The sequence below is a fragment of the Sturnus vulgaris genome, chromosome 27 (genome assembly GCF_052056855.1).
Source record: "Sturnus vulgaris isolate bStuVul1 chromosome 27, bStuVul1.hap1, whole genome shotgun sequence".
NCBI lineage: Eukaryota > Metazoa > Chordata > Aves > Passeriformes > Sturnidae > Sturnus > Sturnus vulgaris.
Window position 1 is genome coordinate 669,090 of NC_142269.1, and position 23,067 is coordinate 692,156.

Below are 23,067 nucleotides of genomic sequence, written 5' to 3' on the forward strand. Positions count from 1 at the left end.
AAGGTCTCTAGCATAATTTTCTCCATTTATTTATTTCATTAGTGCCAATTTCTCTAAAAAGTTATGCTTTAGGTTATCTTCTGCAAACAGTTCAGGTTTTTTTTGTTTCAGGAGACAGTGCCCTGATCTTTTCAATAATTTCTCAGGTTATCATTTACTCTATGAGATAGAACAAGATGGACCAAACACATCCAAATCAATAATTCAAAACCAGGAGGGAAATATAGAAATATTCCTAACTCATACAGGATCAGCTCTATTAAGTGTAGGAAAAAAGCCCTGGGAAGGAAACACTAATCCACACTAGAAGGTGTCTATAGTAGGTTATTTCAAGTCATAATGATAATGATTTCTATTTAGGCACCCTAGAACTCTTCTTCTACTTTAATAATTAGACAATAAAGAAAATCTGGACAATTTTTGCTTGACTACTGTCATCAATACCAACTCCTTGCTGTTGTGAGGTGAGGGGAATCATGGCAATTTGTCCAAGTGGCACAAAATTTGAGAGGAGACTTTGGGTGTGTGAGTGCTGGACAGAGCTGCAGGTGATAAAGACATCCTTGGACAGGAGCAGGGAGCAGAGACTGATGACACTCAGGGAACGGAGAGATCTCTCTACAGCAGAAGTCTGCACCAGTTTTATTCCTGTGCTGTCAGTTTTACACTTTGCTGCTTGCGTCCCTCTGCCCTTGTTCCCTGCCTGCTTTGCTCTCTTTGGTTTGCAGGTTTTTGTTCATCATGGTTTACAGTTTCCAAAGGATGCTTTAAATGCATTTAAAAATAGGAAACTTGAAAATTAAATAAGTAGAAAGCTTTTGAGGTAAATACTATGTGGAATATGAATGATCTAAGCTTTGATTTTACATCAAAACCCTATCACTAAGGATCTAAGATCCTTAGAGTTTAGATCTGTACTGTTTATAAAATCGAGGAACTGTCAATCCCTAAGGTTTGGCACTTGTTTTGAAGTATTAAAAGTAATTTATGCTTAAATTGCAGTTCTCCAGCCTTACTACTTAGGGCCCTGCTTCTGCAAGCAGCAATATCTTGCATCAAACAAGTCTTTTCTCCTAGTTAGGGTGCACCTTGCTTATAATCCAAATTATCTCTGTATCAAATGATGTTGTTTTTAGAACAGAAAACTATTAATGCTGGAAAGGTAGCATTTATTCCTTCTCCTTCCAAGCAGAGGGAGCTTTCCTGTGGCAGGTTCCCAGGACCAGCTAAATTAATGAATCTCCGTTTCCTGAGGGAGCATGACTCCCAGAGCAGAAATCACCAGGAAGTAATTGATGCTTTGCTACCTCATGTCCTCAAGCCAAAGCTTTAATTCTATTAATCCACATTTACCTGTCATTATATCCAGAGAACAAACAGCAAATAACCCCTAAAGAGAGCAATGACTCCATGGGCAGAGCCCACCAAACAGCCTGAGCCCTCCAGTTTGTCTGGTCAGTGCCTGGCAGGCAGAGCTGAATTCTCCCCTTCTCTAAAGAAAGAGAAGGCAGAGGAGGGAGAAGGAGCAGCTCTGTTCCTTACCATGAGAAAGGAGCTGTCAAAGAATCACCTTCTTTCAACCTTCCTCCTTCACCACCCTTTTTCTGACCCGGGGAGCTCCAATCAAAGCCTGCTGGGCAGGGATGGAGCTGCAGGGAACACTCGTGGGCAGTGGGGATGGACAGGGCCAGGCAGGCACAGCTCAGCTCTGGCTTCCCCCAGCTCATGGGGCAGAGGCTGCTGCCTGCCCAGCCACGGTGGGTAGAGAAACCCCTCCCTTCTCCAGCCCTAATCCTGCTGAGGAGGCTCCTGCCTGGAGAACAGCAGCAGCCAGGTGTGGATGTCACCTGTGCTCCAGGGCTGTCCTTGCCATGGGCACCTGAATCTCCTCAGGCAGCCTGCAGAGAGGCTCTACATGAAATTTCAATTGCTAAGTTTAATTGAGTTCTGTGTTGTAACTGCTCACAATGGGCAAGATGAATGTGAGCTGGGAGAGCTGCTGAAGCACGTAAAGAAAAGCAGGCATTGCATTGTTTTTAAAGGCACGTTTATGAACCATCCGTCAGCTCAACAGGCAGAGACCCGAGTTCACTTTCAGCAGTTTATAATTTTTGGTGAAGTTAAGCAAACCAATGCTCTTGGATTTCGGTTTGCATTTTAACCAAGTTTAGAATGAAGCAACTTTTCAGTGACAAAAGTCCTCGACTCTGGGAACATATGCTGCCATGCCAAGTTTTACAAAAAATGCTTCATTTTTTCCATTCCCTTATAAGTGAAACTCATGATCTGGCCCAGAATATAATATATAAAGTGCCAGGTCAGAAGTGAGTGCTATAAAACAGGTGTAAAAAAGCTTATGTGTCTTAGATTGTGTACCCTTAAATTTAAGGGGCTTCTCCTCCTTCCTTGATTAAACAAATTCATCTGCACACGCTGCTAAGGTGGTTGAAGTGGATTGCAAATGCATTCTAGACTTTATATCTTAGAAGATTAATTTGTGCTTAAAAAGCTGCACCCTGTCTGATGTTAAACCCCAGGATATATCAGATTGATTCTCTCTTATTAAACCCTGCAGAAGAGACCATCGCTCAGAGAGGAGTCTGAACCAATCCCTGCAACTGAAAGCAGTGAAGTTCCAGCTCAGTAATTTGATTCATGCCTCCACTAAAAGTGCATTTGAATCACAAAGCTTGGATTCAGAGCAGAATATCCATTGAGGGGCAGAAGGATATCTAACTCTGGCTTTATCCTAATTTCAACCACAACTGATAGTCTGAAAACATGTTTTGTTTGCAGAAGGGGATCCCAGCACACCATGGAAATGCTTCTGATCTGTGCTTCCTTCTAGGTGAGGCTCCTGGGAAAGCTTCTCAAGGAGATGTTTGGAACTCTTGGGAGCTTCTGCAGGTAAGTTCTCAACTTCCCCTCATAGCATAATCATTGACAACCTGTCAGGAATCAGGTGACAGAAGCTTCTGTGGCTGTTGAGTTACAGGTGTGTCTGCAGGAAGGAATTCTCCAGCTCCATGGCTGGATGCTGTGTACAAACCCGGTTCCCATGGCAGTGGTGAGTAGTGTGTCCCTGCTAACCCCACAAGCTGAGCACTGCTTTTGTGGGATCCATCCACATGAAGTGGAACTACTTTGCTCTAAGGTCCTCCAACAGGCAAGGCCCAAGACGCAAGAGACAAGAAATGGCTGGAGGAAGACAAACTTCTGGACCAGATGCTGAGTAATCTGGAGAGACACTGTGGTGGTTGCATTTCCCTCAAGCCTTCTCCTGACACTCAGCAGCCGGGGGCTTTCTCTGCACATCTGGACACGCCGTGCCCAGCACAGCAGGAAGGGATCCATGGCAGCCTCGCTGTCCCACTGCTGCTGTCACAGCCTGCAGGGCTGTTTCTCCCATTGGGAGATGCCCCAGCCAGGGGGAGGAGCCAAGCCTTTCCTACCTAGATAAAAAACTGAGGTTTGGAATGCCAAGGCAGCCCTTTCCACTGGATCCCAGAGGAAAGTTGGACCTTTTCCACATCATCGTTGGACCTTTGGAGGAAAACCTCACCCTTCTACGGGACCACTGCTTCAACTGAACCACATCTGTCATCCAGCAGCACTGCAGCCACCATTTAAGGGGACTGCTACCAACACCCTGACTGACAGGGTGTCAAGTTGTATTCTGACTCTGTCAGTGGTTTTTCTTTTGTATTATTGCATGTATTTTATTTTTTTGTCTTTTTTTTTTTTATTAAATTGTATTACTGACTTGGAGTCTCTCACTGGTTTTGCTTTCAAATCAGTACACTGCCTCAAACAGCTTCTTTTAAAGGCTGCTGATAGGAAACACTCCCAGCAAGGCTGCTGTGGAGTTGTGGATGGTCAGTAGTTGTCCACATAACTCTGCTGAGGGTTCTGCTGCTGTCCAGTGCTTTAATTGGCCTCTTAATTGCTAAATATTAATCCCCCTTTCAAAAAAAGCCAGGATATTTGGGGTGAGCTCCCCCTCCCTGGTTATCTGCAGGATGCAGGTGGGGATGATGCTCCTGGGGCCAAGAGGCTGCAGATGCAGAGGGTGGTATACGCATGTGATGGCCCATGTTCCTGATTCTCTTCCAATCCCACTCCTTCTGCTCTGTCCCTCCTCTTCCTCCTGCTTCTCTTCTGTCCCTCTAGCTGCAGGCAAGAAGCTTTCAGGTGAGGAGGGCCTGGAAGGGACGTGATGGGAAAGGGCTGGGTCGCCCTGAAACCAAGCTGGGGAGAGCAGAGGTTTGTGAGAAAGGATGAGAAAGGGATGGGAGTGGGGGGATAAGGGGAGGTGGAGGAGCATGAAAGGGGTTCCCAATTAGGCCCCGCAGTTAACCCCAGGCCCCCATTCTCCCAGTTCTCTCCCTACCCCTGGCTCTGTGGAAGCCAGGCCATACCCCAGTGCCAGCTCAGGGATGGAAGGTTGAGGCTGCCAGGGCTGTGGTGTCACAGACAGGGGAACGCTGGAGCTGCCACAGCTGCCGTGTCCCAGAGAGGGGAATGTTGGGGCTGTCCCGCTCCTGGCCCGGCCCCAACAGCTCTGCTAGGTCCTCTCGAGGACACAAAGGCTGAGCCAAAGGGTGAGAATTGCAGGAGGGGCTGAGCTGGGAGGTCAGGCTGATGTGGTCCACCTGGCAGGTGTAGGTGACCCCACACCAGGAGGCGTTTCCAGCAGCACCAGGACCTGGTGGGTCCAATTCCTGCTGGGGACCATGTTGGTGGCCACCACCTGCCCCTAGAGCTCCTGCCTGCCCTGGATCCACCTTAGCTGCACCTGCACACGGGGGAAATCCAGCATGAAGCAGAGCAGGCAGCTGGGGCCAGGCTGGGAGCTCAGTTGCAGCAGCGGAATGGACACGCTGGGGGGCACTTGAAGGGAGTAAGGGAACACCAGGATGAGCTGAGCAACAGTGGGAGAGAGAGGAGAGGGTTGGGAATCATTGAGAGGGACTGGGAATGGGCTGGAATGTGCTGGGAGAGAGGGGAGATGTCTGGGAGTGGGAGGCTGGGCGGGACTGGGAGGCTGAGTACAGCTTGGGGCACTTGGTGCTGTGCGGTCTGCCTGGCAGCTGAGGGAGAAAATATAAGAAAAGGCCCAGTAGTTAAGATAAGGACAGGAGAGATCCCTCCCCGATCACCATCACGGGCAAAACATAATCACCCTGGAGATAGGAACTGAATTTATTATCAACCAAATTAGAGCAGGATAACGAAAAGGTAAAAAAAACCCTAAAAACCACTTTCCCCCTGCTCTCCTTCCTTCGTCCAGATTTAAAAAAATTAAGAATTTAAATAAGAATAAAAATAGAAGTAAAATTGAATATATAAAAAATAACATCAAATAACTAAGAAAAACAAAAAACCAGCAGAGCTTATTCTGCTGGTTTTTGGTTTTCTTGTCCAATCTCCAAGCTGGGTGTGAGCCGGAAAACACTGGGCTGGGAGAGGGGCTGAATATTTCTGAAACTGAAATTTCAAGTTTCCTTCCATCTAAAGAAACTTAGCTCTTTTATTTTTCTCTTCTCACTCCGGGGAAGATTGAAAAGTCTGCAAGACTTATCTGAGCATTGAAAAAGTTAAGATTTTACATGGAGAAATCAAGGCTGCAATGCTGGAGCTGTGTCAGGATCTCGGAAATTTCAAGCTGCGCTGGAAAGGGGGAGGAGTGGGAACAGCTGGGATCTCAATCAGCCTCTCTGGGCTCAGCAGCAGCAGCAGTCACTGTCTTGGCCACCCCTCCTCCCTGCCGGGCCATGCCAGCTCCCCAGACAGAAGGGCCCAGCCCTGCCCCTCTGCCAGGCCCTCAGGCCTGCAGTGGGGCCAGGCCGGGCCAGTGTTACCTGCACTGCTGCCGGAAAAGAAAGAAAGCTTTTTTCTGGGTTACCTCCTTCAAAATGTGTGGTCACAGAGCGAACTATTTCCAATTGGTTTCTCAGGCTGTCAATAACCAAACCAGTCAACTGGTCCCATCAACTCACAGACGAAGTTCTCATAGAGAAAACCTCTGAGTCTGCTCAACCAGGTGTAACTAGCACACACAGTGTCACTGAAGCTGCCAGAAAAAACAAAAAACCCCACTCTCCAACAACATTTTTAGTGTTAGAGAATCAAGGCATTCCTTTATTCTGGACAGGGTATTGTTCTGGCCAGGATGTACAACATAAATAATTTCATACACACATTGCCCAGGTGTGTAGAGAAAATCGTTCCATGACACATTAATTTTACTAGATTTTTCCTAAACTTGATACAGTCAAAACCCATAGAATTTCATTGGTTCAATGTTCATTGGTCTGAAGTTATGCAGTTCTTAGTATTTGATTTCCTATCGGTTATGGATTTCTTCACCATTGATGCTAATTTGGTGCTCATTCCTTGGTTTTCTCATCAGTCTTTTCCAGACCAGATGTTTCTGACCACGCCAGGGGTGACATTTGGAGTTGATGATTGTGGATAATTGTTAATGGTCATTATCTTTTGTGTATCTTCTGTGCTACTCCCAGTCTGTTTTGGTTTTGTCAGCTTCTTTTTGCTGTTTTGTAACCTGTGCTTGGCAGGGGCCTGGGGCATCCTCATCCAGGCTCTTGGCTTCAGTAGCCTTCTTCCACTGCAATTATCCTCGCATGGGAACTATTAAGTCACAGACTGTACAATGAGACACAATTCCTGAAATAGAAATAAATTCCAGCTGTGGAAAATCTCACTACCACATTTAGAAGCACTTTAGCAGACACCTTGGAAAAAGCAAAGGTGATGTGCGATTACCTGGGGCCCCAGGAAACTGAGCTGACGGTGGAGAGCAAGCAGACGGCGAACAGCTTCCACTGCTTCTCACTCCAGCCACTACTGCAAGTGCAGCTTCCCTGGAATTTCATGTCCAGTGTGTCTCTTCCAAGCTCAAGACGTGAACAAACAAGTACTCCAGGATTTATTGCCTTTGTACTTTGGGCACCACAGACCCACCATGAAGAATTGGAACCCGAGGTCAAATCTAAAAATAGTCCTTCCTGCTTTCTCCCACTTGCTGCTCTCTTCGTTTGATTATTCCTGACTTTTCCAGTGCTATGCTTGCAATGATCCTTTGAGCACCCTAAGTACACATCCAATTCAGGGAACAGCAAGTTAGCTCTGAGCTGAGAAACAAAAGATAAGAAGTATTAAAAAATCATCTCTTGCCTTGAGGGTGTCCAGGCCTGGGAGTAAGCCTTTTCCACTACCGGCTTTGCCTTTTCCCAATCTGAGTAACTGGAAATATACGTCTAAACCCAAGTTAGACACACTGGAGTGTGTTCTGTGCACCAGACACCACAGCCTCAAGCACGAAGAGTCTGAATATGCTCTGGATTGCAATTCACAACCTCAGTATACCCTACATGGTAAAGCCTCCTCTGAGAGAGGAAAACACATGACAGCAAGGGCTGTCCTAGCTGACCCAGCCCTCGTGGCAGCTGCGTTGCTGAATGAGGTAATGCATTGGGTCTCACTCTGCTATTGTAAAATAATACAAACCCTGTGCTTCTGGGGTTTAAAAGTTACTTTTAAGTCAACAAAAAGGTCTCTTGCTGGGACAGTTCACTGAATTCACTGCTAGATCCCAAAATCTATTTCTAAGCTCATAAAAACCTACAGGAGCAAAGATTCCCACATGCATTTTTTTGTATTTCCAGCACACATTTCAAGACAGTGCACATCAGAATGAGGTCACTCGGTGCCAGCACAGTGTTAGAACAGGCACACTAGGAGACTCACCTGACAATATTCACTACAGACTCCCCATTCCCATCACTCCATCTGCAGCATCCTCATTTCTCACAGACACTCAGTTGACTCCCATTAGGAAATGGATCACTGTTCCCAGAAGAAATCCCATGGGTGATTTTTTTATTCACTGCAAACAGCAGGAATGACTGAGGACAGCTGCTGTCGTAGGAAAAAAAAAAAAAAAAGAAGATTGTCATGGTCAGACATCTTTAGCTGTGAGGGCTTTAGTTTCTGCCTGCCATTGCTAAGCAGCTCTGCCTTGGTACTCTCCATCTTCTTCAAAATGCCTCCATGGTGTTCAACTCCATCTCTTTGGATCTGCCACCCCCCTGCTCTGACAGGAAGTACTGACAATACAGTAGGTGAACATCTGAACAGGTACAGTCAGGAACACAAGAAGTCCACCAGGTTTTGCAGCACAGCTTATTGAGCTTCATGGCTTCAAGTTTTTGGTGCAGAGTCACAATTTAACCTAATCAAAAAAATCTAGCAAGACTTAATAATAACCCAGAGAATCCAATGAACCATCTGTGTGTTATCTCAGTCAGTTCAGTTGAGTCTTGTGGAGAAAAGCTGTATTTGAACCTTTATACAACCCTGTTCCAGTGATTTTTGATTTTGTTTTTCTCTGTGACAATGTGAGGGGTTTTGGTTTCTGGCTGCATGAATCCCAGGTGGTTTCTGGCTGCATAAATCCCAAACAGTATCTGAAAGAAACTTCACAGTTTCTTCTGGGAAAGACATATCTGCCTGGATTTATGCAGCCAGAAACCATAACCTTTTCCCAAAACACTTTCATATATTCATATAATTACTTATATAAACATAAAAATGTAAATAAATGTAATATAAATAAGATATAAAAATATATTGGAATACACTTTATATAAAATATATTAAAAACATAAATACATATAATTTATATATACTCATCTATTTAGACTATATGTGCACTTACTATATAGAATATCTATTTCTGCTTAACTTGTATTAACACTTGCACAAACAGTATATTTAGACTGTTTAGACTTGTGTATTTTGACACCAGTATCAGACTTCTCTATTTCAACTTAGATATCTACTTACATTGCCCTGCTGACACTGTGAAATGGATGATCTCCTCAGAGAACTACCACAGAAGCTGGGACCTGCGCCTGGAGCTCCCAAGCTGCTCCTGAGGACTGCTCATGCACCAGGGCCAGTTGGGAGGCAGCGGCAGCCACTGAAAGTGCTGATTCGCAGTACTGGATGTTCCCTACTGGGCAGCAGCATCAGTGTAAAAAGCCATGGCAAATGCATAGTCACCGTCAAATCGCTGCTCATCCACGCATTTTTAGGTGCAGTACCGCTTTTAGTCTGCAGGTGTCTGTACAGAGTCATTAAAAATAGTGTACATGCGCAATAGCTTGTACTTATCACCAGGTGGCAGCAGCGACTTAATTCCCAGCCAAGATCTCGGATGGCATTTCAGTCACGCTAAAAAGCTTTGAATACACAGAACGATTTCTGTTGCCTTCACAGAGATCATATTTTCTCCTGTTTTCAAGCCCTTTATTATTTAATTTATACAACAGAAGTTATATTTGCATTTTCAAGCCCTATGTATCTGTATTTAGAATTTCTTATTCTCTAAGATGCTGCACATAAAGCAGTATATATGGGGTTGTAGTTGGAAATAAATTTTTATTAAAAAAAAAATCTCTATATATAAATAGATAAGAAAGGTTGCCATTTTTAACTGCCCTAACCACTACTGCTAACCATTCCCCTGACCACTACCCTAACCACTGGCCTTAGAACTACCCTGATCACTACTCTTAACCACTACCCTAATCACTACCCAGCTGCCACCCTAACCATTACCTCCCACAACTACATCCAACTGGGCAACCCAGTGTCTTGTGGGCATTTCAGATGGCTTCCAGGAGTCCAAGGTCAGCCAGAGCCATAGATCTTGGCAGCTTTCTTCTGGGAGAAATCCTCATTCTTTCGCAGTTCTAGGAGGCAGAATCCCACTTTCAGCCACAGGTGCCTGGCCATTCAGTGCAGCTCCTTTCCCCAGCAAGGAAAGTCCAATGCCTGACTGTCTTTGGGGCAGCTGAGATATGGCCCCTTAGAAGCCAAGGCCAGTCTGTCCTGTAAGCTTTCATGGTGCCCGTGACTGAAAGTGGGGCTCTCTCTCCTAAAGCTGCAAACATCTAAAGATCGCTTCCTGACAGAAGCTCCACAACCAAAAAAGGATTTCTCGGTAAGATTGCAAACACCATTCTTGGATTTTAATGCACAAATTCTATTCTTTCATTGTTACTTTCAAGTTTCCTTGACTCGAGGGAGTTCAAATCACAGACAGGACTTCACTCTGCAAGCTCAACTAAGATATTAAAACTAGGCTTTTTAGCAAACTGCAAATAGGAATTGCCTTCTACACAGTCTTTCCAAAGTCTTGGGTTTCCTCTGAATGCCTGGTAGGAGTATGAATCCTCACTTCCACACATTAGAGTTTTCTGGTACTGGCAGCCAAGTAACAATGTTTGCATGTGAGTTTGCACAGAGTTTGGTTTAGAAGCTTTGAATTTGAACTGAGCCTCATTTCAAGCCTCATTTTGTAACTCACAACATCCTGCTTACACATTCCACACAAGGAGAAGTTGTAAGGCTCTTTCCCCGCCCAGCATTTTAAAGCTCAGATGAATTCCAAGTGGATTATTACTAGATTATTTAGAGTAATTGTGTTTATTTCTTGAAGTATTTTATATCTTATTATACTGCTGCAATTTTAGGCTATTATTTGTGATGCATTCCTAGTGATGCCAAAAGCACCTAAAACATATAGTTAGGTGTCCTTTTCAGCATTTCTACTCATGTAAATAAATAATTCAATGAGCCAGAGCCCTTCCTATTAACTAGAGAAAATGCACAATCTGGTAGAGGTGTCTTTCTCAGATTATTTGCAATAAACATTGTATATTCCTAATCTGCATGCCTTTTAGTTTTACTCATAAAATAAAATTATTTCCCAGAATACTCTGACAGAAGTGTTCACCAGCAAACTATTTTCTAGATGGTTGATTTGCCAGTATGTTGTAAAATACATATGAACAAAGCCTTTTACTTAGGCTGAGTTTGGCTGGCATTTTCTGAAAGCCTGAAGAATATCATTCTGGCTTGAGAAGAAAAGAATACAGAGAGCTGGGGAGAAAGGGTGGAGAAAGAGACAACAGTTAAAAGAACAATCTGAGGAACACTTATAAGCACACTAAAGCATAGAATAATACAGCGCGAAGAATACACCAGCCCAGTTATAGCCTCTCCTAGGGGTACCAGAATAGTTGACCCATGAGAGGGACACACCAGCACCCCCAAACGACCTAAACAAAAATCAAAGGCGTTTTGCTCAAAGCCTTGTGTCAGATAAATTCACAGTTAAGGGTGATGCTACTTTTATTTTTAGGCTAGCTGGTCCTGCCTCTTCCTACTTACAGTTTTCAAAAGGAGTATGGTAGCTCTCTGAAACACCATTGGTTGCCCGAAAGTAGATTTTATCAAGCTTGAATTTACATTCAAGATCCAGCATGTGCATTCTGTAAGTGCACATGCACAAAAATCCCTCCTGTCAGCCGTTCTGCTTCTAAACCCCCTTCAGCTCCGCCCCCCCGCCCCCATATGTACACAGCATTTTTGGTCCCTAATCAGTGGAATAGAGCCATCTCTGTCTTGAAATAAAGGCTATTCTTCCGTGACAGAAATACCATACAGTGTATTTACAGAGGAATAAATTATTAATTTCTATAGATCATTTCACTATTGGCAGCTGAGACTGTAATTACAGAGGGAACTGTAAACAAAACGCTTGCCAAGAGTGAGACAAAATAAATGTTTTGTCCTGAGGTTTGATTAGATTTGTGGGTGTTGTCATGATCCGCTGTTAATACAGGTGGGGGTCGTGATGGTTCGTTTTGATCTCAGTGGTGCAAAAGACAACAACAGAGGACAAATCAGTTTGCTCAAAGCAAAATACACTTTATTGAGTGCCAAAAACTCAGTTTTGTGATAGAGGGAGAGTTAAAGGAAACAAAGTAAAGAGAGAGAGAGAGAGAAAAAGGGGGGGATGGGGAATAGCTACCAACAGACGAGATGGATTTCCTCGTGGTCTGGCCCAATAGACTCCAGTGTCCTCGTGGTCCCAGCCAATAGACACGTCTTCTGTGGGGAGATCTCAAAGGCTTCTCCAGAGGGTGGCTTTCTTAACGTCCTTTTCCAAAGTGAGTGGCGTCTGGGCAAGAGGTGGGAGATTTATGGGCCATTGTGAGGTGCTCGAGACAGAACATGCAGTGGTTGCAGTGGTGGCTACTCTGAGAAGCAGCTGTAGGTGCAGTACCTGTTCAAAGGCTCTGTACTGTGGACAGCACAGCAAGCACAGAGCACCAGCAAACAGTCCCTTGGCCAGAATCCACCTCGGCCAGGCCAGAACTCCTGTCCAGAAGCGGGTGGGGGTCCTTGGGACAGCCTCTATCCTCGCGACGGTCATGAGGCAAATGAGGGAAACTCCAGACTGACTCTTACACCACACCGTGACTCACGATCGTCATCAGGATCGCTTCCTTGTAGTGTTGTTGTGAAGCCTTCAGTTGTGAGGTCTTCAGGACCTGTCCAAGCTGGTAGCATATCCCGGAAAACAGAGACAGACTCAGACAGAATAGAAAAGTAGGAAAAAGATAAGGGAAAGGAAAAGACAAGAAAGGAAAACAAAACAAATCAATTAAAATATATATTCCATTTTGATTGCTAAGAAAGAAACAATTTTTTCAATTTTTTTATAAAGAATTTTTTTCAATTTTTGATTACAAAGAAATAATTTTAATTCAAAATACCATGCAATTAAAATAAGCAATTTTAGTAAAAATAATATTTTATCCTATTTCAAGTACTCATGTAGTTCGTCTTGTGTCAAGAACCTTAGGGATGTTAACAGTGACTGGTTTGTGTACATCCGTTATAGATGTCAATTGTGTTAACTGTTTCATCATTTTCCAAGTCATGATGTATAGGACTGCTGATAAAACAAAATCAATCAAAACCAAAATCAAGAGAACAATGATGGGATGACACAATTTGTTCAGGACACCTGTAGCAGTAGGTGACCACCCAAATAGAGTATCCCACCACCTGTGTTCAGTACCTGTCTTTACTCTTTTCAAAACACAATGTATTTCTTTCACATCGTGATTAACAGTTATTAAGGTTTTTTTGTCTGTTTTTCTTGATCCTTTCCAAAATTTCAGTTAAATCCTGGTGAAGCAATAATTGCTTTACCAGAGTGAGGTTCATCCCAATGGGAGTAGGCATCAGACAGTGAATCAGTGTGTAATTGGATTGTAAAGGGTGATAAGAAGTAACTGGGGCTACATAAGAAAAATCACATCCTGCAATCCTAGTAAAGTTACAGACACAAAAGTTTGAATGATTTTTAGTATTCACTACTAAATTTTCTACAAAAACACTATCACAAGCAGTTCTAAAGCATGCACATCCATTGCCTATATACACCAGTACTGTTTCAGGAATCTCGTTTGGATGTATTTCAAAGTTACAAATATTCTGTTCTGTGTCCAAGCAGATATCTTGAGCACTATTTGCATTACTTTCACTGATAAACCCTTGTTGTTCCCAGACAATGCAAGTTTCCAAATTGGCAGTTTGCCAGTTCTCACCAATTTGACAGGCTCATTCTCTTGAAAGGATAGAGAATAGCTCCATCATGATTCAACCCTAATGCAATGATGGGGAATATTGAATGCACTGAAGCATTACGAATTGTCAGTACAAAAGCTGTGGCTCTGTTTGTGCTGGGGTCATAGGTAAAATTTACTAAGTTCCACTAAGATTGGAATTCTCTTTCAAAATCAGTGACACTATCCCAGATTATTTTCCGAATTTCAGTAGCAAAAGTGCCTTCCTCACCTTCTCTTATAATTGAAGCAGCAACTGACGGCATCCATAACTGAGCCTGGATACAGCTGAGAGCCAGAGAGATGTTCTTTTGTATAGCACCAAGTGCATCAATTATTAATTTGTGATCATTTACATTTACCTTCTCTCAATTTGGCATTATATTTAATAACAACTACTGTTGGGTTCCCAAAGCTGTTAAGGAAGACTGCAGTGGTTGCTGTAATTTGGTTAAACCTCCAGTTGTGGTAGCCAATTTATTCATTAATACTTCTGAATCGATGCTATTCAAAATTCCCAATCCTGTTCCCACAACACCGGTTATGTCTCTTGCCATTCGTTTTTTATAAGAATTCTGCTTTCACAACCAGGTTGTCCATCCCTCAAAAGAAGTTTGAAGAAAAGGCAAACAAGCTGGCTGAATTTCTGAGACATTGCATTGCATTAACAATTTAACTTGTTTAAGAGACCATGCCGTATTAAACAACATTTGTTGCTTGCCAGTTTTCCTAATTACAAATGGTCCAATTTCAAAAATTCTCGGGCTCAATACAACTGGTGGTTGGGTGGTAGGTGCTGCAATGTTGACATCAAGTTCCCCCCAGTATTTTATATTGTTTTTACCACACGTGATTTTATGGGAAAATTGTACAGCAGTTAAACCAAAAGTTCTGATTTTGAATTTCACAGTATAAAACACAGCCATAAAGTCCTGTGCCATAACTGTATACAGGTTCGATGAGGGATTCAGCAATTAATTTACGTGTTATTGTAACATCATCACCTCGTGTTACTATGAAAGGAGGAAAAACATTCTTTTTGTCATCCAACACTAAGGGGGTGCTTCTTCATGTCCCTCGGTGTTCTGTGAAAAGTAAACACAACAGAGTCTGCCTCCAGGAGGCAGAAAATTAAAATGATGGAACTATCCAGCACGTAACACAGACTGGAATTCTGTTAACTTACCAATCATTTTGCTGCCAAAAAGGGAGCCACTCTGTACCTCCTTTAAGCACAGCAAAAGGAGGCCACTCTGTACTGCCTTTAAACACAGCATAAGAGTCAGTGTAGATGTAAACAAGAGAGGTATTCTGTACCTCACATTGAAAAACACTGCAAACAACCCGAAAGCTGCCTCCTCCCGCATCAGTTACTGAGGCAGGTTTGTCTTGGCTGCTACCCAAGTTCTCAGTTTCTTGTAGTGTCAGATTTTTTACAGCTCCTTCTTTTAATCCTTAGAGCTTGTTGGAGATCTTTCCTGGACTCAGGCATTTTAATCTGATCTAAAGAGGTTAGGGTATCAGGTGGAATACATGTCATACCTCCTTTCCACCAAATTCCTTAAAACTTCACTTCCTGAAAAGGTTTTTGAATTTTCTGAGAAGAAATTTGCAAATTAAGGCTTTCCAAATGGGAGATTATTTTTTGTTTGGTATCTCCCACTACTTTTATTTCGTCTCCTCCCACCAGGATATCTACATTGTCAGGTTTGGGTATCTTTTCTAATTCCTGGGCTAAAGCATGGTGGGCCAAAGTAGGGGAGTGTTTGTACCCTTGGGAAAGCCTAGTGAAGGTATATTGCTTTGGCTCAACTCCCAGAGCCTGTGGAGAAGGTTGCTCTGGTACACTGCCCAAAACGTGTAGAGAAGGTTGCTCGGGAGGTGCATCATTGATATAATAATATTCTGTTTTAATCGCAGGTCTTAAGCTAGGGCAGCAGTGTTCTTCAAATTTTTCATCAAAGTTAGGTCTTTTTCAGGGTATATTTGATTAATGTGAACAGTTTCCTTCTCTTTCTTTTAGTGAGGCAGCATGCTTTGAATTTTTGGCCCATTCTTTTCTTAAGGCAGCTCGTAGAAATGGTTGTCATTCTTTTCTTCATCTAATTGTTTTTGCAAAATTTCGACCAAGTTTTGTAAAGAGTCTATAATTGTGCTTTCCTCATCTCTTCGCTTTAAGCGAGTTTCTATAGCAGCTATCAGACAAGCTCCCAAAAATGAACAGAGTATAGTTTTATTTTTACCCAGTTTGAATTTTGTTTCATGTTGCAAAGAACATATTCTATCAATCACATTTTCTAAATTAAGCCAATTACTGTTCGCCCACTCTTCCCCACCTTGGGAAGGTCCGGCATTGTATTTAGCTAATAGAGCATAAAATGCAGCTTTATCAGTCATTTTATGAAGGGGTAAGTAAAACCACAGCAGGAAGGTCTATTACTTAAGTCACAAAAACACAGAGAGAGCTTTCGCTGTGTGCCCCCCTTCACTTCCTTGTGTGGGTGAAGAGATCTACTGGTTGGGAGGTACACCTTAATTACAAATCTCTGGCCGTCTCTTCACTACACCAAGCAGTCAAAATTCACACAAAAACCAACAAAGAACAAAACCACAAAGTCCTGCCTTTTGCACCAAGGGATCCTTTGTGAAATTCTGATGGCAGAGCCCTTAAATGAGCATGGGGATGCTTTACATCTAGATGTGTGCAGTTTGCAGGAAATTCGAATTTCCCCCCCTTGCTTTCTAGACAAGCTCACTCCTTTCAAGGTGTCCCTCTAGCTGCGGCTGAGGCAATACATTTTCCCCTAATTTAAATGTCATGATCCACTTTTAACACTGGTGGGGGTCGTGATGGTTCGTTTTTGGATCTCAGTGGTGCAAAAGACAACAACAGAGGACAAATCAGTTTGCTCAAAGCAAAATACACTTTATTGAGTGCCAAAAACTCAGTTTTGTGATAGAGGGAGAGTTAAAGGAAACAAAGTAAAGAGAGAGAGAGAGAGAAAAAGGGGGGGATGGGGAATAGCTACCAACAGACGAGATGGATTTCCTCGTGGTCTGGCCCAATAGACTCCAGTGTCCTCGTGGTCCCAGCCAATAGACACGTCTTCTGTGGGGAGATCTCAAAGGCTTCTCCAGAGGGTGGCTTTCTTAACGTCCTTTTCCAAAGTGAGTGGTGTCTGGGCAAGAGGTGGGAGATTTATGGGCCATTGTGAGGTGCTCGAGACAGAACATGCAGTGGTTGCAGTGGTGGCTACTCTGAGAAGCAGCTGTAGGTGCAGTACCTGTTCAAAGGCTCTGTACTGTGGACAGCACAGCAAGCACAGAGCACCAGCAAACAGTCCCTTGGCCAGAATCCACCTCGGCCAGGCCAGAACTCCTGTCCAGAAGCGGGTGGGGGTCCTTGGGACAGCCTCTATCCTCGCGACGGTCATGAGGCAAATGAGGGAAACTCCAGACTGACTCTTACAGATGTATGTCCTAGAGTGATGTTACGGTGCTTGTACCCCCAATCGCGTGTTCTGTTTGTGCTTGGTATTATGTTCTGTGCTTTCAGGACTGACTCTGAAAGTGAAGGTTTGTTTTGTCTTGTTATCAGCCGGCTCACCTCCCCCATGGTCTGTGTTTAGGAGAGGCTAGGCTTGCTTGCTGGCTTGCTCGCTTGCTCTTGCTCCTACGATTTGCTTTTGCTCATTAGTTAGTTCAGCTAGGCAGTCCAATTTTTTCCCTGGACTGTTTTTTTTTTTCTCTCCCTTTCCTGAATACCATCTGAACCTGTTCCAGACGGCGACCTGGGAAACACCAAGAAACACCGGGAGTCTGCATTTTGTGATCTGTAGCAGTCATTCCCCAGTGCCAGAGACTGATAAATGGGCGACCACTCGCAGGAGATACTTTCTGATTTTGTCATCCATTCAGAGCGGTGAAAGAGTTTTTGTCATCTGATGTTGTTCATTTTTTTTGTGCTGGGGAGTGTTTTGCTTGTTAAATAAACAGGCTTTTTTTTCCCACTCCTCTCTGAGGAAATTCTTCCCAAACCCAGTGGTAGGGGGAGGAGTCATGTGGGTTTGCTTTCTGGGGGCTCCCTCCGGACGTTTTCCCCCAAATTTGCCCTAAACCAGGACAGTGTAAAGAAGGGATTACAGGCAATCTCACCCGTAATAAGTCACAGCTGTACTAATTACCAAAGAAGAGGAACAGCGTTGCCCTTAATGGGTTGTGGCTTTGATTAATAAAGATGAGTTTGTTAAGAGGGGTGGGTTAGCTGGTCAGTGGGATCCTTAAGGACATGAGAAAAAGGACCTTGAGGAGGCAGAGGAACCCTGAGGAAGAAGGAACGATTCAGAGAGATACAAAGAAGAATGAAACAAGAGAGCGAGTTGCTGCAGTAAAAGATCCACGAGAGGTGGGTCTGGGTCAGATGGAGTCAGAGCCTGCTATTGGAGTCTGCAGTCATAGTTGAGCTAGGTGAAAGCCTGCAGTCAGAGTCTGCAAACCAATACTTGCAGTCATAATCTAGCAGGAAATAGCCAGCAGTCAGAGCTGGACCCTACAGTAGGAGCTTGCTGTAGTAAGTCAGGATCACTAAGCTCTAATGAAGAATAAACTGGTACCCTTTTCATGTTGTTAAATGAGAGTCTGTGTCTTGGCTCATTTCTACCTCTAATGAGATGTCTGCTGCGACAAGATTCACTATTTTAAGAAAAAGTTCAATTAGAACCATAGAGTGCAAAATAAATTACCCTCATTGAACACTTCCAGGGTGCTGCATTTTTGTGACAGTTACAAGTACCATGAAATGTTCACTACCCACAGGTAGTCAAGAGCTCTTGCTGTATGTCCCTGAGAACTGGCACTTACAGAGAGCTCACACATCTTTCACGATCTGTTTCAGGAAAGCTTAACACAATCTGATTCTGCACCTGCGTTCCCACTGTGCTAGGATTTTCCTTAGAGACCTTCCATCTAGCAGTGCAGAAAATTAATCCCTTGTTTTTCATATTAGTGATTATGTAGCCGTGGAAAGGGATTTTAACCCTTTAAGTGCGTCGGAAATAAGATGCACGGCTACATGGTCATCTTTCATCATAGAAAGAAAGTTTATTCAGAAACACACTTGGTTTATAGCATGACTCGCAATTCCAAGAATAGAAAAAAGGTGATTGGTTCAGAGAGAAGGCACCCCATTCCCAGGGCCTGGTCACACACCACAACAGGTGTTCTATCTTGTTATTAATTCCTTTTTATTTTGACCAAATTATCACCCTGGGAGAAATTCTCCCTAGCCTTGAGCTGGACCAGCTTATCGGGTGGGAACAGAGCTGAAAAGCTCCAGCCTGGAATATTTTTTAGGCTGTAATTTTCTTACTTTCTCAATACGTGTCCCTACAGGTCCCCCTTCTGAAATATATTAAAAAAGGCAGAGAGAAGTGTTTGTGCTTCCCAGCAGGGCCAGGAAAAACAAACACAACCCAAAGACCTGAGGATATTTAAGTGCCAAGGGTTTGGTGTCTTTTCTCTGCCCAAATCCCATCACCAAGTGAAGTACAACGGTGGACAATTCACCACTAAGTGATTATACTAATACAATTGTGAAAACTGCAACCATTTCACACAAACACATATCAACAGTTCAATGAGCAGATGAATGTCCATTCCCCACATGTAGAGGGATCATCCCGTTGGTGTTTGGTTTGTTGTGCAGCATGGAAACTGAACAGTGACCACATTCTGCTTCCTCTGGTCAGGACAAAGTGAGCATTTCTTGCAGGTTACAGCAAGACGTGTCTCATCCAAAGCCTGTAATGAGGCAAAGGTGATTCACAAAAACAGGATTATTTTGATCTCTTTTTTCTCTTTTTCCAATTTCTCTGTTCTGCCTTGGAGACAGCAACAGAATTTTGCTGTTCTGCATTTGAGACAGCAATAGCTATAGGAAAAACCTGTGCTTCTCCCATTTGACTGTCATCCATGCAATTTGCCAGGAATTCTCCTGCAGAAATTGACTCAAGCACAGAAACATCTGCCTGAGAATTCCCTTTCCCCATGCCCACCCCAAGAATGGACCGAGACCCAGCCCCTACCCCTTTCGAAACGAGAACAGGGTTGTTGCTGGTGTCAGCACAGGGCTGGAGCGATGCAGCACGGTGGATCGGTGGGAGGAGTCCTTCTGAGACCGGACAGACAGACAGGTCTCCTCTGGTCAGTGAGATCGGCGCTGGGGTCAGCAAATCCGAGGAAAAAAATCATCTCTTCTTGGCGAATGAATGATGAGGCTGAGGGGGAAAGAGAAAACACCCTTTCCTCTGCTGGAGCAGAGAAAGAAGGCAGAGACCCAGGCCCCACAGAGGAGCTAGGCTCTGACACCAGAGAGAAGCGAGGAACCGGCACCATCCCCGGGCTCAGGAAGGGTGCCCGCCTCCGCCTCTCAGCAGCAAGCGGGTCGGGTTCCGACATCATCGTGAAAGGGCGGGCCAGCACCGCCGCTCTTTCTGAGAGCGAGGGTGTCAGCCCGGCAGGGGAGGGGGGAGTTGCCACGGCCCCTTCGGCTGGGGGGGGCGGCCGTGATGCCTTGAGGAGCTGGAACAGAGGTTGCACACAGAGTTAAGGGGAACAAACGGGTATTTATTGTGAGGCCCAAGAAAGGCCTACAAAGCCACACCCCAGCAATACAAGTGCCACAATCGTGGCCCCTGCCTGGATGGCTCCAAGATGGAAGGAAAGGAGGGGTTGGTCACGAGTTCTCACACCTTTATAGGCTTCAGTCCATTTGCATGCAGGAGTCAACTGTCCAATTAATAGTCTCAAATAGGGAAGTTTCATCCTCCTGCTTGCTTGTGTGTCCGCCCTCCTCTTTTCACGTTGTTTATGCTTAGGGCTTGAAGTTTAAAGATACTGTCCTTGAGTCCCTAGCTGGAATTGGACTGTTTTCATCACCCAAGCAGAACGGAAAAGCACATCCAAGCAGAACAGAACAGAAAACTTAAACTTAGAGGTATCAGCCGCATCACCCTCCCAGCATCCGGCGGCCCGGCCCCGGAGGGCAGGGCAGCCCCTGCTGGCGCTGGTCGTGAGGCTGCACACCCCCGTCAGAGGCTCGGGGGGGCTGCTGAGTTGGAGCGGCTGACGGCGAGCTCGCCTGTACCCAGCGGCAGCCAGCGGTATCAGCTCCGGGCGGGCGGCGGCGGCCACGTCAGTCGCCACGGCGATCGGAGCGCTCCCCGCCCCCGACCCGGTGAAGGAGGGGGCGCCCGGACCCGGCCGGGGAAAGGACAGAAAAGGCAGGTCAGCCGCCGGTGGCCCAGCTGCAGCAGCAGTGGCGGTGCCGGGGCTGGCCCCCGCCGGCGACCCCGAGACGGCAGCCGCCAGGGCATGGGCAGCAAAAGCGGGCACAGCTGCCGGGGACGCGCAGTCCCCGTGCGCTGCCAACTTTTCGCTCGCGGTGCCTCGAAGTGTCTCAGGCACTGCTGCGCTGAGTTGAGTGGCTTTTAAAACTTCTAGTTCCTTATTTACAGCTTGCATAACTTGTTCTGTGATAATGGCCATGAATTGAGTGACCACGCCACTTGGAAAAACTTCTGCCTCCGCGGGCGAGGGGGACACGTGAGCAGGGAGCCGGCGCTGGGAAAGCGGCTCGGCTGCCTCATCCCGTGAAGGGGGGGAATGGATGCCCCTTGGAGCGCGGCTGGGGGAGAGCAGCGGTCACCGCCGCTCCTCCCTTGGTTTGGGGAAGGTGGGGGACGAGCGGGGAGATCAACGCCCCTCGCTGGGCTCCGCGGGGCCCCCGGAGAGGCAGGGACCACCGCGCAGCCGTCCTGGCCGCTCGCAGTGGCAGCAGGCGGAGAGGGATCAGCCTGCATTTCTGCGTGCCTGGACTCTGCGATCTTGCTCGCAGCGAGAGCTCGGGCTTGTGCCAGCACAGCCCGCACGGTAAAGGGCCCCGCGCTTTCCCGCGGTGGAAAACCATCCCTCCCCGGGACGCAGATGGGGAGATTGGGAGAGGTAAAAGTTCCGGTGCAGTCCAAATCAATTAAAATGTCTCTCAGAGTTGAGAGCACGGTGTCCTGCTGTTTAGAATGATGAATTCCCATATTTAAAGAGAAACCCAGTCCTCCCAGGAGCGATCCTGGGGTTTCCACCGCCTAAAGCGAGGTAAACAATAGCTCTGGAGCAAAAGTGCTCCCGTTACCTCTGTGATGGAGGCACAGCCGACGAATTCCGTGGGATGTCCCGTCCCGCTGCAGTCGGGTGGGGATCCACGATCTTCCCAGATGGCTCTCTCGGTCCCGGCCGTCGTCACCGGTCCGGTCCTGACCCCAGGGTCCTGAGCCTGCTCCGGCACGACTCTGGCTAGACAAAGCTCAGTTCTAACGGCAAGCCCCGGTTATCGACAGCCTCGCTGGGTCTGTCCTGGTTCAGCAGGCTTCGGGCCTCGAATTCTTCGGTGCCCTTGTCGGCAGAGGTCTCGTGGACCTTCAAATGTCCATCGGTGGGACCTTCAAATGTAGCCATGGAAAGGGATTTTAACCCTTTAAGTACGGCGGAAATAAGATGCACAGCTACATGGTCGTCTTTCATGACAGAAAGAAAGAGACAAGTTTATTCAGAAACACACTTGGTTTTATAGCATGACTGCAACTCCAAGAGTAGAGAAAAGGAGATTGGTTCAGAGAGAAGACACCCCATTCCCAGGGCCTGGTCACACACCACAACAGGTGTTCTATCTAGTTATTAATTCCTTTTTATTTTGACCAAATTATCACCCTGGGAGAAATTCTCCCTAGCCTTGAGCTGGACCAGCTTATCAGCTGGGAACAAAGCTGAAAAGCTCCAGCCTGGAATATTTTTCAGGCTGTAATTTTCTTACTTTCTCAATATGTGCCCCTACATGATTATTATCTGCATTATAGTTGAATTAGTTTAAAAAATGAAGCAACCACCTCCTTCCAAAAACCATACACATGAGCCATCTCCCAGTTTTGGATTTTACATCTGTAGTCTCAATTGCACCATCACTTACTCCTTTTAATTGATGGTTCGAAGTTGCTATTGCTCTTATCTAGTCAGTATTTAACATTTTCTTTCTTCCTGATCTTCATTAATATTCACTGGGCCAGACACATATGTCTGATGCCTTTCAGTCATTTAATGTAAGAGAGATCAATGAAATGCAGGGTTACATATCTACCCAGCCACAAGACAGGTTGCCATTACTGCAACATGGCCTGAGTGTAGTTAGTTCTATCATCCTCATGTGTGAGAAGTGGATTTGTAAAGGATTATCGAAGCCTGACTGAAAGCTCACACAGTCCTGTCCATCTTATGCAAACTCTGAGATAAAGTGTGCTGACATAGAAAGGCCATAGAATAGAGAAGACATTGTTGAGAGAGAGACTGAACTAGAAACAAGTCTCGAACAATGGCCTTGCAAAAAGACCAGATATTTTGAAGAATTAGAACTGTGAAAGACGCATTGTAGCAAGACCACGTGGGGTAAAATAATAGGTGATTTGTGTTAGAAGTATCAGCACCATTGTGTGGCAAAAAGGTAATAGGC

The 23,067-nt window shown here is 45.2% G+C and overlaps 2 long non-coding RNA genes across 2 annotated transcripts; both read right to left on the reverse strand.

Moving 5' to 3' along the window:
* Nucleotides 1–6,172: 6,172 nt before the first annotated feature.
* On the reverse strand, nt 6,173–8,099 carry LOC148221029 (uncharacterized). The gene is made up of 3 exons (XR_015808618.1): nt 7,771–8,099; nt 6,787–7,154; nt 6,173–6,687 (listed from the first exon to the last, which is right to left on the reverse strand). It is a non-coding gene; the product is annotated as an uncharacterized LOC148221029 (long non-coding RNA).
* Nucleotides 8,100–18,586: 10,487 nt separating this feature from the next.
* On the reverse strand, nt 18,587–19,971 carry LOC106858280 (uncharacterized). Its single transcript, XR_015808596.1, has 2 exons — nt 19,595–19,971; nt 18,587–19,310 (listed from the first exon to the last, which is right to left on the reverse strand). It is a non-coding gene; the product is annotated as an uncharacterized LOC106858280 (long non-coding RNA).
* Nucleotides 19,972–23,067: the final 3,096 nt, after the last annotated feature.